This window comes from Vigna radiata, chromosome 1 (assembly GCF_000741045.1).
Source record: "Vigna radiata var. radiata cultivar VC1973A chromosome 1, Vradiata_ver6, whole genome shotgun sequence".
In the NCBI taxonomy this organism is placed as follows: Eukaryota; Viridiplantae; Streptophyta; class Magnoliopsida; order Fabales; family Fabaceae; genus Vigna; species Vigna radiata.
In genome coordinates this window covers 18493139-18506395 of record NC_028351.1, presented here as the reverse complement: position 1 = coordinate 18506395, position 13257 = coordinate 18493139, and positions in this window count along the sequence as shown.

Here is a 13257-nt window from a genome sequence, read left to right as displayed (position 1 = left end):
TGGAGTGCATTGGAGAGTTAAGTGAGCAGTCTCAATGTACATGCTGCATTGATGAAATTGTTCTTTGTTAGGGCAAATCGGCAAGTGTACCGAGTCGTACAAGTAATATAAAATGGTAAGACCAAGTATCGTATCCCAAAGGACTCTCGGCGCTGAACAGTTGTGTGAAAACAGGATTAATTAAGACTTAAAATAACGAATATCATGGATTTGTGGTGTAAAAATAATAAAGAAAATAAATTGCAATTGATCAATGGCAAAAGAGCACAAACATGAACGAAGGTTGATTTATATGAGATGGATATGTTGTTGGGGTTAGACTTCACCATGTTCCCTCTCATGTATATAAGAATTCCTCTTTATTCATTAATGCCAACGTCCCTTACAAAAACACTTAAATTCGATCCCTCGGTCAATAAGCGTGTCCCTAATTACCAGTTCATGCAATTCCTAGCATTCCTAGAAAAAAGATGTGAAGATCAAGAGGTTAAGACGACTAAGACTCATACCCTCATCCCTGAGCAATATAACCCTTAGGAGTAATTCAACAAGGACCTGAATTGAAAAGAACCTCCCGGCACTCATGCAATTCACAGATAATGCTATTGTATAAGCAAGAATAAAGCAGATGAATTACTCTAACAAATAATGAAATAAAGCATATAGAATTAAGAATCAATTCAAATACATGAGATTTTACAAGGTTACATCATTCTCCAACAACAAATAGAAATTAGTTCCCCATAAACATGGGGGAACCCTATGAACAATGGAAGAAAGAAAGAAGAATGGAAGACTAAGAATTGGCTAAGAGTGTATTGCTATGCTCTTCTCTGCTAGGGATGTAAAACCTAGAGCCCCAGGGTCCATTAAATACTGCCAGAAGTGTCCCAAAGTGCAGCCTAGTCCAAAAGAATCAAATCAGAGCAGAATCAAGGCCCGGTCCACGTGATATCACGCTCAAGCGTCGCAGGGAGCTCGCCTAAGCGTGAGCCACAGGGCCTGGGCTAATAACGCCCGTCGCCCGGGCTTCGAGTCCGTCGCCCAGGCGACCAGCGGTAATTTCCAGCTCGCTGTTTCGCGTTTCTGTCACCTGGTTCTCGCCTGGGCTTCGGGTTTTCTCCCTTCTTGGTGTCTTTTTGACCCCTTTTGAGCTCCATCTTCAAGGCTTTTCACTTCCTCTTCCAATATTGCTTCAATCTCTGTTAAAACAAGGGGAATTTGTTAGAAAACAGTTAAAATCAACCTCAACTCTCTTATTCACACAATTTTCTGAAAATATATGAATTCCAGCAAGTTTCTAAGTGAAAAAGGGTGCTTTTAGTATCAAAATTACATAACAAATAACGGTATTTTAATCCGTTATCAAAACCCCAAACTTAGAACTTTGCTTGTCCTCAAGCAAACAACTACAACTCAGCTTTTCAGAACAATCACTACAATGACTCAACCTTTTTCAAAAACTTTTTCAAGACAAGAAAGCACTTTTATTGACTTCAGCATAGGATTTTAGTCAAGTTGTGCAGATGTTTCAATGCATTTTCAACAGATGCTATCCTTAAGAGTGATCAATCAACCAAGCAGAGATGCAATTAGAAATTCAGAGAACTAATCCTCACCAAGGAAAGTGTTTCACTCAAGCACTCAAGCATTCAAAAGTGTCTCACTCAACTCTCAGGTGTATGGTGTGGTGTTTCCCTCTGTTGTCACAGTGTCACACAAATTAATTTTTCCTTTCATTTAACCACAATCAAACATACTCACAAACAGGTTATCATCACAAGAGCTTTTTATGGCCTGTAACTTGGCTGGGCTAAGAAGGAAATTGGGTTTTATGGTCAGCAAAGTTCCTTGAGTTAAGAGAGACATTTATGAATTCCTCTTTCAAGAACAGTTCTCTTTTCTTTTTCCCATCCTTCCCTTACAATGAGCTTCTTCTTTTTCTTTTTGAATTTTTCTTTTCTCACTTTTTCTTTTCTTTTGCCTTTTCTTTTCACTTACTTTTTCTTTTGATTGCTCACTGCCTAGAGAGGTGGGTTGTCTCCTGGTAACCCCAAACTTGAACCTTTATCAGTACCTCATCAAATGTTCTAAACTTATCTCAAGGTAAAGATTTTTCAAAAGGGTTCTTCAGAACATGCATAAGGCTCAAGGTTCAATGGTTAGAACAACTTGTTCTCTTTTTAGTGGGCAAAATTATTTTGAAGGCCAAAAGAATAAGGGATAACAAAAGATGGCCTTGATCAAATGAAACCTGCAAGCAAGTAGTTTAATCATAGAAAATTTGGGCAAAATCATTCATGCTTTCAGAGTAACAACAATTATTTAAAAACAACTATGAAGCTCAAAACTCACACAGTTAAACTCACAAGTTCTCATTTTAAGAAAAAACAACCTACTGAGTATCTCAATCAAACTTTATCTCAAGCACTGTCTCAACATTTTATTTATCATACATCATCTCAACCTTAATCAAACACTAAAATTTTCAAAAAGCAGACTTGTCACCCAAAATAGAGCACAGTTGAATCAAAGCAGTTTAATTCATTCAAGCAGAGCACATAAAAATTAAAATAAAATAAACGGAAACACACATTCAAAATAAAAATTAAAAATTAAAAGTAAAGGTTCAGAGCACTGGGTTGCCTCCCAGCAAGCGCTTCTTTAAAGTCACTAGCTTGACCCAATAGGCTTATGTCACATCAACTAGTTGCATCTTTGATTGTGGTATCATTCTTCCCCTTAGCATGCTAGCAGATCTTCAGCATCTTCCTGTTCACCTTTTTGGTTCTCCTAGAAGTAGGAGATTCAATCTCTATTAATCCATTAGCTATGAAGTCCTTTATTAACAAAAGCTTTTTGTTGAATTGTACAGGGAGGCCTGGTCTCAGTTCTTCCTGTTTCTTTAAAGGACTTTGGTGAATATCTGCTCCTTTGTTGTCTTTTTCTTCCTTAGGTACCTGTGACAGAAAACATTTTTCACCTTTCCTTTTTGGTTTGGCGGTTCTGGTACCTTTCTCGGGTGCATCTTTAAATGCAACTTTGGGATTGATTCTTTTTTCTTCAATTTGTCGCCCTATCTTACAGGCACTTAGGATCACCTCCTCTTCTTGGTCTTTGAGAGCTATGGTTCCTTCATCAACGTTGATGATTACTTTGGCTGTCTTCAGGAACAACCTTCCATGAATGATAGGGATCTCTGCATTTTCTTCCATCTCTAGGATCACAAAGTCCACCAGGAACATCAAGTTATCAACTTGCAACTTTACATTTTCTAGCACACCATAGGGCCTTTTAGGGGATCCATCTGCCATGAGGAGAGACATCCTTGATGGCTTTACTTCTAACTCCCCCATCTTTTTAAGAAAAGCCAAGGGCATTAAGTTGATGCTGGACCTCAAATCAATCAAGGCTTTCCTAATTTTGTATTCCCCAATGTTGCAAGGAATAGTGAAACTTCCTGGGTCTCCTTCTTTTGGAGGAAGAGTCCTCTGTAAGATCACGCTACAATCCCCATGTTCTTCAGTTGTCTCCTCTTTTAAATTTCCCTTTTTGAGGAGCTTTTTCAAAAATTCCTTGTATTCAGGGATTTACTGCAAGGCTTCTGTCACAGGAACTTCTATTCCCAATTTTTTTGAAATTACTTCAAGGCACCCTGATTGTATTTTTCTTGTATTATGCTCTTCAGGGTGCTTGATCTTTTTCTCAAAATTTTCTTTTTGTTCTTTTTCTTCTTTCTCAACCTCTTCTTTTTCTCTCTCCCTCAAAATTTCTTTTTCTTCTCTCTTTTCTTTTATCTCTTCCTCTTCCTCACTCAAAATTTCTTTTTCACTCTCTTCTTTCTTCTCACCCTCACTCAATCTTTCTTTTTCTTCTTCCTCACATTCTTTTTCTCTCTCTTCTCTTTTTTCACTCATTTTTTCTTTCCTCTCTTTTTCTCTCTCATCTTCCAGGATTGCTATAACCTTGCATTCTTCTTTGGGGTTAACCTCTGTATTAGTCCCAAAATCTTTATACGACTTCTCCTGCATTTGATTAACCATTTGGATCAACTAGCCCATCTGTGTTTCCAGGTTCCTGATAGCCGCTTCTGTGTTCTTTTGATTAGAATGGGTTGCATGCATGAACTGATTGAGAGTTTCTTGAAGATATGCAGTTTTGTCTGATGAAGAGGGTTGTTGCTGCCACTGTTGCTGCAGTTGTGGTGACTTATAGTATTGTCCACCAGTTTGTCCAAATTGTCATGGTCCATTACTTGGGTGAGATCGCCACCCTTGATTGTAGTTATTGGAGTGGAACTGGTTTTGATTGCCCATGTAATGAACTTCTTCATTCAGATTCTCGGGCAGTGCACATTGACCATTAATATGGTCACCGCCACATAACTCACACAGCTGTTGTTGAAGTTATGCCACGCTCTGATGTTCTTTCTGTGGCTGCATCACTATCTTGGTAAGGATCTCCAATTGTTGACTGATGATTTTATTCTAGGCGAGTAAGGCATCATATGGCTATAATTGGAAAACCCCTTTAGGTTGGGATGAAGTTCCCCTTTCACTGAGTGTCTCATTATCACTGGCAGCCATGTTTTCAATTAATTCATAGGCCTCATCAGGGGTCTTGCATTTGATCCTGCCTCCAACTGAAGCATCTACCATCAATTTGGTTTGTGACCCAAGGCCTCCAAGAAAGAGAAGGATCATTGTTCCTTCATCAAAACCATGGGTAGGTGTCTTTCTCAGCAAGCTCTTATATCTTTCCCAAGCCTGTCCCAGGGTCTCCTCCATGCCTTGTCTAAAAGAAGATATCTCTTGCTTCCCTTTGTTGATCTTTACTGGTGGGAAGTATTTGTTGAGGAATTGAGCACCACATCTTCCCATTGAGTGAAGTTGTTGTCAGGAAAAGATTTCAACCATACTTTAGCATCACCTCCAAGAGAAAAGGGGAATAGGCTCAGTTTGATAGCCTCATCAGGAACCCCATTTATTTTCACAGTGTTGCAGATCTCATCAAAGGTGGTCAAGTAATCATATGGACTTTCATTGAATTGGTTTCTCTTCACCAGTTGAATTAGAGCAGGCTTCATCTCCATGTTTGCAGCATTGACCTTTGGCCTTGCAATGTTGTTAAAGTGATGCGGACCAACAACTATGGTGTAATCTACCAAGGTACGTTTAGCACGGCTTTCTCCTTCACCAGTGTGGGAAGCCATTGTGCTGATCTCTAGAGAAGGTTCTCTGAATAATGTGTTTGTTCTTGGCCTTCTGCTGGTCTCAAGCCCTTTAAGAAGAGGTTCAGAATTTTTGCTCCTAATTTTGACACAATCCTGCATAAACAAAGAAACAAAATACTAAAAAATATTGTTAGCACAAAAATAAGATAAATTAAAATAAAACAAAAATGGAAATTAGAGATTTGAAAAATAAAAATAAAAATGGGAAAAAAAAATAAAGCCAAAATTAATTAAGATTCACACAAATAGAATAGCTTAAACCGTGAGTCCCCGACAACGGCGTCAAAAACTTGTTGAGGCAAATCGGCAAGTGTACCGAGTTGCACAAGTAATATAAAATGGTAAGACCAAGTATCGTATCCTAGAGGACTCTTGGCGCTAAAACAATTGTGCGAAAACAAGATTAATTAAGAAATAAAAAAGAGGTCATGGTTTTGTATTGCAAAGAAAATAAAATAAAGCAAAGTAAAATTGATCAGTGGCAAAGGAGCACAAAGATGAATGACGGTTGATTTATATGAGATGGATATGCTGTTGGGGTTAGACTTCACCAAGTTCCCTCTCATGTATATAAGAATTCATCTTCATTCATTAATGCTAACGTCCCTCACTAAAACACTTAAACCCGATGTCTTGGTAAATAAGTATGTCCCTAATTACTAGTTCATACAATTCCTAGCATTCATGGTAAAAAGATGTGAAGATTAGGAGGTTAAGACGACTAAGACCCATACCCTCATGTCTGAGCAATATAGCCCTTAGGAGTAATTTAACAAGGACCTGAATTGCAAGGAACCTGTCAGCACTCATGCAACTCACATATAATGTTATTGTATAAGCAAGAATAAGCATAGATAAATTACTCTAACAAATAATGAAATAAAGCATATAGAATTAAGAATCAATTCAAATACATGAGAGTTTACAAGATTACATCATTCATCAACAACAAATAGAGTTTAGTTCCCCATAAACATGGTGGAACCCAATGAACAATGCAAGAAAGAAGGAATGAAAAGACTAAGAATTTGGCTAGGAGTGTATTGCTATGCTTGCTTCTGCTAGGGATGCAAAACCTAGAGCCCCAGGGTCCTTTAAATAGTGCCAGAAGTGTCCCAAAGTGCGGCTCGGTCCAAAAGAATCAAATCAAAGCAGAATCAGGGCCCAGTCCACGTGAAATCAAGCTCAAGCGTCGCAGGGAGCTCGCCCGGGCATGAATCAAAGCTTCTGTAAGGCTTGGGCACCAGTTTTCAGTGCCTGGGCTACGAACGTCTGTTGTCCGGGCGACCAGCGGTAATTTCCAGCTCGCTGTTTCGTGTTTCTGTTGCCTGGTTCTCACTTGTGCTTCGAGTTTTCTCCCTTCTTGGTGTCTTTTTGACCCCTTTCGAGCTCCATCTTCATGGCTTTTCACTTCCTCTTCCAATATTGCTTCAATCTCTGTTAAAACAAGGGGAATTTCTTAGAAAATAGTTAAAATCAACCTTAACTCTCTTATTCACACAATTTACTGAAAATATATGAGTTCAAGCAAGTTTCTAAGTGAAAAAACGTGCTTTTAGTATCAAAATTACATAGCAAAAAACGGTATTTTAATCCGTTATCAAGTGGATAGGATAAGTCGGAAACCCCAACAACATAATTCATCCGTATATCATTCACCTACGTATTCTTTTGGTCAATTGATCAACACTTGCATTCATATTTATTTTCTGCATTATAACAACATAATGATTTTCGTTTTTCAAGTCTTGAATAATCAACAAATCACATGACTGTTTAGACCAATGAGTCTCTAGGGGAAACAATACTTGGTCTTACCATTTATATTACTTGATATGATTCGGTACACTTGTCGGAGTCTTAACACCCCTATTCTCCTGCTTCCTCTATTTTTGTTTTGTATTGTAAGGTGTGAATTAAGGGATGGTATTCTCTAGGTTGATGATTTTGGATTGGTTTTGTGTGTGCTAGGAAAAGTGAAAGTGATGATGGTGTTTAGAGTTATGAAGATGGTTGTGAAAAAGAAAATGGGTTGAGGAGTGGCAAAGAATGGAAACTTTGTGATAGATGATGATGATGAGTGTGGAAGATGATATGTCCATCAACTTGTTTTTCCTTTGATTGGTGACGACTAGAATTCCTAAACCTAGAGCAACATTAATACAAAAAAGGATTTGTTTAATGTTTGCAAGGAAAAGTGAAAGTGATGATGGTGTTAAGAGCTGCGAAGATGGTTGTGAAAAAAAAAAAGGTTGCCAATGGCAAAGAATGGAAATGCTGTGATAGATGATGATGATGAGTATGGAAAATTATTGATAATGGCATATTTTGCCATGATTTCAGTAATGAATTAAGAGAAGAAGTTAACTCTTCCTTAGCCTTTTGCCTTGTAAATCCTAGTTTTCTTTTAGTTTGTTAAGTGGTTACACCTTAAGCTTTAATGAGATATTATGGTCACTAATCCCTACTTTTATGTGCTTAAAGTAGTTGGAAGAAGTCTATCCATCGAATGGTTATATGTCTCATTCATTGATTGTTAGTGTTTAATTCCTTCTCTTAATGCTTGTCGCGAAGTTGCTACCCATGGCATGATTTTAGGGTTTGCTTGATATTGGGAAATGTTGGGTGAATTTGGAACTGGATTAAGCACCTAAAGAAAATTGTATCTAGGGATAGAACTAGGACCTTTGGTTGTCTTAAATCTCAATTTTTAATGCGGAAATAATTGTTAGGTTTTCCAAGGGATTGAAGCCTAATAAGGAAGTATAGGTTGTCTTTACCAAGGGATTGGGTTTGAGTAAATTAATAGATTGACATTGGCATATTACTGAAGAGGAAGTGATTCTCTATACATAAGAGTGAAGTTGGTGAAATCATCCCCCAACAATACCAATTCATATAATTTCTAATCTTATTCGTTTCTAAGTGTTTGAGTATCAAAGATCACTTTTATCATTTATGTTTCATGTTTACTTTAACTGCACTAAAACCCAAATTATGGAAGCATTATTTAGTCTAAGTTAGTTAGAAATTATACGATTGTTTGGTGACACGAGTCTCTTAGGAAACAATATTTTGTCTTACCGATTTTATTACTTGAATGATTCGGTACACTTGTCGAAGTCTCAATAAAGATATGTCCAACTTGCTCTGATTAGTGACGACTAGAATTCCTAAACATAGAGCAACATTAATAAATAAATAAAAAAGGTAAATGGTATAATTTCTTCATACAATTTGTATTTAGTATTGGGGGAATTTAGAAACTCAAGTTATCTGTTTGAGGTTCTTATATTCATCAAAGCTTGAGGCTTGTGTCCATGTTGAAAGCCATTGAATGTCATTATTGTAGTTGAATTGGACAATCTGAAGCACTTTACACCAGTAATTTTGATAATCTTATTTTATTTAAGGATGATTCCCTTATTATTTATAGAAATTAATGTGTAATGTTTTCTTTTACCTATAGTTGGAGTTTATATGTAGATAATAAAGTACTCTATTGTCTACGTGACAACTTTTAATGTCATTTGGGATAATAGAAATCTTATATTGTATAAATTCAAAAATATATTCAAACTCAAGCTTACATTGTCACTACAATTGAATTAATATTAATTAGGTTAGCTAAATTAATAAACCCACTAGTATATGTTAGTTGCATAAGGGAGTCTTTCTTATTTTCGTTTTTGTGTTAGTGGAAATCAAATATTTTGATTCCTGTTTACAAAAGTCTAAGCTCGAGAGAGAGGCCGAGCTTGCTTCGGGTAAGAACTCAGGAAATCGAGCTTGTTTCGAGTTAGAACTCAAGAAACTGAGCTTGTTTTGTGTTAGAACTTGAGAAACTGAACTTGTTTTTGGTTTAAATTCAAGAAATCGAGCTTGTTTCTGGTTAAAACTCAGGAAACCAAGCTTGTTTTAGGTTAAAACTCTGTAAATCGGATTTCTAATAACAAGAAGCATAACATAGTGGGTGGTTGAAATTGTTTTCTTCTTGTTTAGTTGTTTTCATGAGTGGATAAATTTAGTTTAAAACCTCTTAAGAGGTTGTTGTTTTTGTTAATAGTAGGTCTTTCAAGATTATCTACTATCAAGAACTAGTTCCCTTAAATTGTGTTAAGGCTTCTGTTGTGAAGACTATAATGCAAGTTCATTGGTGTTCTTTTTTGATCGTACCAAGGAGGAAACAAGCATTAAAGTATCTTATTTTTTTTATACCAACTCGATGTGTAAAGGATTTGGACATTCACAATTTTAAATGATACAAAGTTGCTTTCAAGAAGTGGTAGTAGAAACATTTCATATTTAACATTTGCTAAGAGCACTTTGTCTATAGATTTTTGTTGTTAGGTAATTCATAGGTAATGATTCTATTACCCACATATTATCTGAATTACTTACATATCTTTGCAATAGGTAATATATTTGCAATAGGTAATGAAATTGTTTCTGTAATGACTTAGATAAGATGGAAACGAATATTTAATACAGTTGACTTGGAAGATTTCCAAATATAAAACACATTATTTTAACAACATAAATGAAACAACTTTATCAAAAATGAATAATCAATATAGTTTTTAAAAGAATAAATAGATAAAACACTTTTACCCGTATATAAATTTTTCATTCCATACATACTTGCAATGTCATATTAAAAAAAAAAACATCTCAAAGCACAAACGATTTTAATAAGCTACATAATCTTTTTACTTTTTTTCTTCAATCAAATTCTTTTAATACATTCATAACTTGATATTCATAAATTAACGATTAATTATATTGTTATTAAAGTTATTTTTTATCTTCCAAACTAAATTTACTTACTATAAAAAAAGCTGAATCCACGAATTTCAATAGGAATGTATGCAGTGTCCTTTTATTGCTTAACAAAATAAGTTTAAAAAATAAAACTGAAATAATACTTTGTGCCTTCAAAATGGATTATAACATGCATGTTAATCCAGTTTACTGTAGGTTTGAAACGGGTTGAATTTGAAAAAAATATAATTTTTTTATGAGTGTTGCTCTCTCCACCACCACTACCAAATGTTTCTTCTATCATCTCATGCCTAATTTGTCCTTTTAGTAAAACGGATGTCAACATCCATTTTACCTTTAACGGATGTTAATATTCGTGAAAGGATTTTCACATCCGTAAAATGTTATATTTTTTAATTTTTTTATTATTTTAGTTTATTGTTTTTATTTTAAATTTTATTTTAATAATATTTTTTATTTGTATAATAAGAAAACAAAAGTTTTAAATATTCTATAAATTAATTTAAAATATAATAAACTAATAAATTAAAACAAAAAATAAAAAATAAAATAAACCTTTAACGGATCCGTTACCATATCCGTTTAACATAAAGATGTATCATTCATTAGAAGACCTTCTCAGAAATAATGATTATTCATGAAGTACACCTTCCATTGTTTTAGGTTTACGGGATATAACTCTTCTAAGTTTTTATAAGCCGCCATCTTCATTCTATCCACTGTACTTTAAATCTCGAATTGGCTATGCCTTGTTTTCATTATTATATTTGACAAAGTTCACCATTATACTTTAGAAATACATCTTGATGTATGTACCTCACATCTTTATGTGAAACGGATATGTCATCCGTTTAACAAATCCTTGAACGGACGTGGCCACTTTCGTTAATGGTTGTCGACATTTGTTAAATAATTTTTTTTAACTATTTTCAACATCTGTTGAAGAAAAGAAGTGGGGATGTAAGATTTTTTAAAATATAAAGGATAATTTTGGAATTTTTTAAAAATATAGTGATGCAGGAAACAATATGGGATGATGTAGGGAGTAACTCTCTTTTTTTATATGGGTTAATTTTTAACCCAGTTCACTTAGAACCAGTTCATCAGGTTGAACCCGTGGTAAGTTGGGTTGGCTCACCAATTCATCTAATTTAATTTAATTTAATTTAATTATTTATTATTTTATGTTTCAACATTATTAGTTAAAATATTTTTATTATATTATAGATGGTGGTAAAGGAGATGTTTCAAGAGAGAAAAATATTATAGATTTATTTATTTAAGATTCTAATATTATAAATGAATAAGTGATACAAAAATTTTCAATATTAAAAACTTATTTGTTCGTCTTATGTACATGCTTTTGGATTACGGTTGGATTGTATGATACTTTTCTTTTTTCTTTTGAATTATGTTTGGAGTTTAACATCATTTAGTGTGACCTTTATTTAGATTTGAATTAAAAAATTAAAAAAAAAAACTTATACCCATGATGGGTCGGATCGGATTCAAATTTTTTCAACTCGTTAATAAGTGAGCCGAGTTAAATTGACTCACTAAGTGACCAATTCGTGATGGATTAGACCGGTCGAGCCGAATTATCCTTTTGAAAGCTCTACTTTGACAATATACAACCACCATGATTGGAAAAAAATTCCCATATCATCAAATAATTTATATATTCATTTAAAACTTCCGAATAACTTTCTGAAACCTATTTGTTTTTTATACGATGATTTCACATTATTTCATATGAACTGTTTTATTCAATTTAGTCAAAGTAGTAGCATCTATCATCATAAGCACAACATTTATCTCACGGAAACTTTATTGACTAATGTTTACATTAAAATATTTTCAAAATTTCGCAACTTGCTAATCCAAGACTTTTGTATGCGGTCTCATTATAGAAACTTTATTGACTAGAATTTTTGCATTGTAACGTTTTCCAATTTTTTGTTCCAAAATTTTCTTCACTTTGCTCTCTTGAACTAAAACGAATGATCCCAATGCATTCATTAAAGTCAAAATTAGTGTGAATTCATTGCGTTTAAATTACTCCAATTTTGATTTGGATTATTCTTTGGTTTGATTTTTTGGCACACTGCAGCCATCATTATTTGGTATTATAAGAGCCAATTGGTAAAGACCAATGCAAAAGAAAACAAAGATCAAAAGAAAACAAAATCATGATAAAGCCGTAAGAGGTAACCAAAGAAAGATAGGGACACCTATAGTTCACATAATTATTATTCTAAATTATTAAAATCGACACGTGAGTTGACCAAAGTAAACTATATAAAAAAATCACTGTTCTATTTCCATTATAAGGAGTTTGTTCTATTTTCATAGATTTGGGTTTTATTATATGATTGTAAATTTTGAATTTTCAATGTATGATATATATGACATATCAATAATTTCAAAGACATGATTACATTTTTAATATTTCAAGGCTTAGTCTTTAATCAAACCCTATCAAAAATTTGATTTTGGGCAAAATCGGAATTCTAACAATATTTTTAAGTTTATATATCATTATATATGATCTTAATTACTAATAAATAAATTGCAAATAAAAGTATAATTTTAAAAGTCGATTCAGAGAAGTCTTTTTTAATAAAAAAAGAAAATTAATGGTGAAACTAGTCTAAACCACTCATTAAATCGAATAACAACTAAACCAAATAAAACAAATATGATATTTATATAACAAAATTAATATTTATATTATATACAAATCTGCACCTGCATGAAAGTACAAGAATAACCCACTCAAACATGCTTAACCACGAAAAGAAGTAACCACATCGTGGGTATACATCAAATATAATATTTTTGTTATACATAATTATTTATATTACTATTATATTTATTTATATAATCTAACCAGTGTGTGCTTAATTTAACATTAAAACTTTCACATTTATATTTTGAATGTGAAAAATGAAAGTTACTAAAAGTAAGTTCTAACTTGGATATAGATTTAACTTCTTCTAACATGAAATTAAATCTACAATAAATGAATAATGGATTTATTTCCCCTATTGATCACATGTCTTTTATTGAATCCCATGTCTATTATTCAATTTTAAAACATAAAAAATGCAATAAAATTTATAAACATACAAATCCTAAAGCACACATATGTAGTTTTCTGTTTTTAATTTGGGCACTAATTTTTGTGTATTCATCCATGTACCATTGAAAATGAAAATTTATGTACGTCTATATCTATATAT